We start from the raw sequence: 4886 nt of genomic DNA, 5'->3' as shown, positions 1-4886 counted from the left end.
GGACGTAACAAAGAAAGCCACCAGGTCCAGGACTCAAACCGTGGTTGGCTATGTGAGAGTCCAGCACCCTTAACCACCACACCACCTGCCAGTTCCATGGTCCTTCCTTACTGTCTAGGTTGGGGTGGGCTTCGTAAGGGTCACAAGAGATAGGAAGTGGCAGAGCCATGGGGCTAGCAGTTAGTGTAATGGTTATGTCTCTGGACTCCCACGTAGTCGACCGCAGTTCGAGTCCCGGACCCGGTGGCTTAAAACTCACGCTGGGCGCATGTGCGTGTGTGCCCAAGATCCCGAGAGGAGAATGGAGGAGCTGGCGAGCAAATGTGCCCTATAGCAAAAACCTAAAAAAAGGAAGTGGCAGAGCCTGTGAGCTCCCAGCGCCCACCCATGGAGCTTCAGCACGGCCGCCACATACAGCATCCTCCGTTCGAGTGCCTGTCTCCCTGCACAGGGGTCAGGGTAAGGGTGGCTAACTAGGAGAGAGACTCCCCCAGGTGAGGGGCCTTCAGGCCAACTGACTCAATGTGCAGACCCAAAGTGGAGCCCATCACTTCCTGGGCCTCTTTGAGACATGGCTGCCTCCCTCGCCGGTCCCCCAGAATGCAGGGAGCTGGGGGCATCTATTATTCAGCGGGACCGGGCACCAACCAGGTACAGTGCTGGGTGCCATACAGGACGCCTTTCTGCCTCTTGGCCTTTGCCAAGGAAGAGGTGGAAGAAACCCTTGGCCAGGGTGACTTGGACGCCCAGGCGACTGGACACGAGCTCCAGTTTCCGTTCCTGGCTACACTGCGTGGCCCCTTGGCCAGGACGGCACCCAGGCCTGGCAGCACTGGGTCTGCCCGAGATCCTCCGATAATAGAACTAACAGAAGGGAATCCATGAGCCAGTCTCCCTCAGGGCTGCCCCTGCTCCTGACATGACACATCCTCACAGTTCATCCACGCTATTCACTTTGCTCTGGGAACCTGGAAATCACCTTTGAAATTTCCCTTCTTTGTTCTTATTGCCAAGGGCAGAGATGGAGTAGGGAAGCCTGAGAGGCTGAACCGGGGAGTTCCCAGCTCTCCAGGCTGCCCCTACCTGGCTCCATGGAAGGGACCATGCCGCCCATCAGTGTGGATCTGGAACCCTTCTCCTGGGCCCAGCGCTGTACACCGTTCCCCTCCCTCCCTGCCCCTCACACATACCCTCTCATCCCCGAGAGAGACACAGACACCAAGGAAGAGGAGGTGTTGGTGACAGCGCGCTCCCTCAGAGACCTGGCTGTAACCTGAGCAGAGGTGTGTGCTGTGAGGTCACCCGAGGGCGGCCACTGTCCCCTGGGATAGGTAATGGGCCTCTCTGGAACTGGCCGGGAGCTGACCAGCTCTTCTATAACTAGTCTGGGATCAGCCAGAGACTCAGCCTCCCCCAGGCCAAGACTTCCACAGTGGTGCTGGCAGTTTTAGTGCTTGCCCTCCAGGTCTTTGACCTTTCCGGGTCCTGAGCCACTGGGACAAGGCTGGGGGATATCCTGATTGCGGCCACTGGAAACGCAGCATCCGGGGCTGTGGTGACGGATGTTTTCCTGCTTCCTTTTGGTGGTGGAGGCAGGGAGGGGCTGGGAAGGGAAAGGCTTCCCAGGTGGATGGCTTCGATAACTCTCCTTTTGGAGGAAGCCAAAAGAGGAAGTCCCTTTCCTATGTCCCCACTGGCCTCGGTCCCTAGGCCCTTGGAGACATCCCTGAGGGGTGGTGGACCCATACTTTCTCACTTCCCCATCCCCATCTCACTTCCTGGCTGCCTTGGAAATAACCAGGCGGCACTGACTGGAGAACCCAGTGTGCACCTAGTCCTCCCTCCTGCCAGAAAATGGCCTTGGAAGAGCTGGCCGCAGGGTAGCTCCAGTGTAGGACCCCAGGGCCCAGGACCAAGGCAAGAGAGGCAAGGGCCTCGCTTCTCAGGTGAGGCTCCCTGTCCTGCTGGCCTGAGCTGCCAGTGGGTCCTTGGAGAGCTTTGGGGGGCATCTAGCACATCTGGTCTGGCCTTCCTTCACTTGGCCACAAGCAATTGAGCAAATAGGGTGAGTAGAGGCTCCCTCAAGGCCCAGGTCTGCCTGGTGGTTTCCATTCATTGGCTAGACCAAGCAGGCTCCAGGAAGATAAGTAAACAAATCCTTTTTATTTTATTTTTTCTATCAGAAAGATGGAGACAAAGACAGTGCCCTCAGCAGGGTCTTGAGCCCAGAACTTTCCCATGTGGATTAATCTTGCAGAAATGTCATGCTTTATTCTTGTGTCACCATCCAGACTCCTCCCCCCCCTTTTTTTCTGGTATTAGTAATTTTTTTTTAATTTAAGGCCCAAGAATCCTCATTTTCCCATGAACTGTGCTTATATTAAAAAGTATAACTCATGGGGCTAGCAGGTGGCATGGTGGTTAAGGGTGCTAGACTCCCACATGGCCGACCACGGTTCGAGTCCCAGACCTGGTGGCTTGCTTTCTCACTTTCTCTCTCTCTGTCTCTCTCTGGTCAAATTAAAATAGATAAAGTTAAATAAAATAATTCTTTAAAAATATTATTTAAAAAAGTATAAATCAGGCCAGCAAGTGGCATGGCGGTCAGGGCAGGTGGATCCCATATGGCTGACTGCGTGGTTTGAGTCCCAGACCCAGGGATCGGGGATCAGGAAAACACGTTGGGCGTGTGTGCATGTGTGCCCAAAATCCTGGGAAGAGAATAGAGGAGAAAGGACTTGTCATTTTCTCTTTCTCTCTCTCTCTCCCTGGTGAGTGCATGTGCCCTCTAGCAAAATAAAAAAAATAGTGACTCATTGGGACCAGCAGTTAGCGTAATGGCTATGTTGCTGGACTCCCATGTAGTCGACCGGGGTTCGCGTCCTGGACCCGGTGGCTTAAAACTCACGCCGGGTGCGTGTGCGTGTGTGCCCAAGATCCTGAGAGGAGAATGGAGGAGAAGGGATTGCGGCGTGAACATCCCCCCTGGGGGGTGATTTCTCACTTTCTGTCTCTATGTCTCTCTCTGTCTGGCAAGCACACACGCCCTATAGCGAAAACTCTCCAAAAAAAAAAAAAAAAGTGACTCATGAGCAAGTACCACACAGGAAACTTTATCCTCCGCCCACCCACCCACGGATTAGACCAATGCTGGGAATGGGCAAAAACAGCAGGAAATGCACCAAGGTAGAAGGTGGGGTGGGGTGGGGAGGCTGGACCTTTGTCTTCGGGGAACATTTGGAAGGGAAGGGCTCTTAGGGTCGGTTAGCTGGAGGGCCCTTCTTTCTGCCTCCATCCTTGGCTTCAGGGAACCCAAATATCTGCCACAGAGGTACAGAAGACTGCCCCTGCCAGTGAAACCAAACCGCTTTTTGAAACTTTCCACTGGGGCTACCTTGGAGATAAAGCCGGGGAGCTCAGGTCTCTGGTAACCCACACACCTAAGAGGCTGGGCGTGAGGCCTGAAGGTGAAACAAGGCAGCAGGAACTGGAGTGTGTTCAGGATAGATGGTGACTTACTGGAAAGACAGCATTGGGAATCCCAAGACCTGATATATAATTCCCACCTGGCTTGTTATCTGTGAGACCACGGGCCAGTTGCTGAACCTATCTGAGGCTCACCTTATCTATAAAAGGGGAGAAGCAATATTTTCCAAAAGGTGGTGATTGAGGCTAGAATGTGAAAATGGATGTGAAGGGTTTGCGAAGTCTCGAGCACTACACGGGGACCAGCGGCACAGTGGTGAAACGCAGCGCTCTGCAAGGCTGGCCCACTTGGGAAGGTTCTGGGTTTGCATCCAGGGACCCCCGGTACACTAGGATGTGTCTACAACCATCTAGGGCTGGCTGAGGCTGGGGTGGATCACAGCGTCGAGACCCTGTTGGAGGTGCTGTCTGTGTCTCCGTATGGGTAGATACATCTAACGCGCGCGCGCATGTGTGTCTGTAGCACAGAACAAATGAGAGGTGCATTTGCACATGAAAGACATTTACCCCACTTACATGGATGCCATCTGATCCGGAATGGGGGGTCACACATCCTTTCCCTGTCTGTCAGCCCAAGCAAGGAGATTTCCGTGCCCACCACATGGTAATGGTCACTGCTTGTCCCCTATCTCCAACATCTCCAAGGCCACGGCTTTTTTTTTTTTTTTTTTTTCCTAATGGAAAGGAGCTGGGAAATGTGACCTTGGTCAGTGAAGGAGAAGGGGCCTTTATGTGTACCAGCAAAGACCCAATTGTTACTGAAACCAAACTGGGCTGCTTTTCTCAATTATCTCCACTGCTCTCTGGTCTCCACTTTTCAGATGCCAAGTTTTAGCCCAGAACAAAAGCAGCTGTCCGGACTGATTTATAATCCAGATCTGCTGACGGGGCGAAAGCGTTCCTCCCTTCCAGGACTGAACCCTGGCTTAAAATGACCACTAGAACCGTGGGCCTCAAGTTCTTTCACCCCTGTCCTTGTTCCTAGCCAGGAGGGGGCCTCCCTGAGGTTCCTCTGCCCACCTGCCCTGCTCAGAGGACCAGCTGGCAGGAAGGACACCCAGCACTGCCCGGGAGGGCAGAGCTACACATTACTTCTAGAAGCCACCGAAGGCACAGGCTTCGGAGGCGGCGGTGCATCAGCGCGGCTCCCCTCAGCCCCTTTCATCTGACCACGAGGGTTCCTGCCACTTGTTAATCAGCCTTCTAGTGGCACCAGAGTCATTTCCTGGGCTCTGACTGACTGGACCGTGAGAAACAAGGAGCACACTATCTCGGGAGACTTGGGGGGCTTCCTGGCTGGTGAGGCCCCTTCCAGTCTGAGGACTGGGGTCAGAGGGCTTTGGGACCGAGAACAGAAGAAGCTGGGGCCAAAAGACCACTCTGGTCCCCCGAAGAGAAGC

This window comes from Tupaia chinensis, unplaced genomic scaffold (assembly GCF_000334495.1).
Source record: "Tupaia chinensis unplaced genomic scaffold, TupChi_1.0 Scaffold144276_1, whole genome shotgun sequence".
Lineage (NCBI taxonomy): Eukaryota > Metazoa > Chordata > Mammalia > Scandentia > Tupaiidae > Tupaia > Tupaia belangeri.
The sequence above is the reverse complement of the archived record's forward strand: the minus strand, read 5'-3'. Positions refer to the sequence as shown.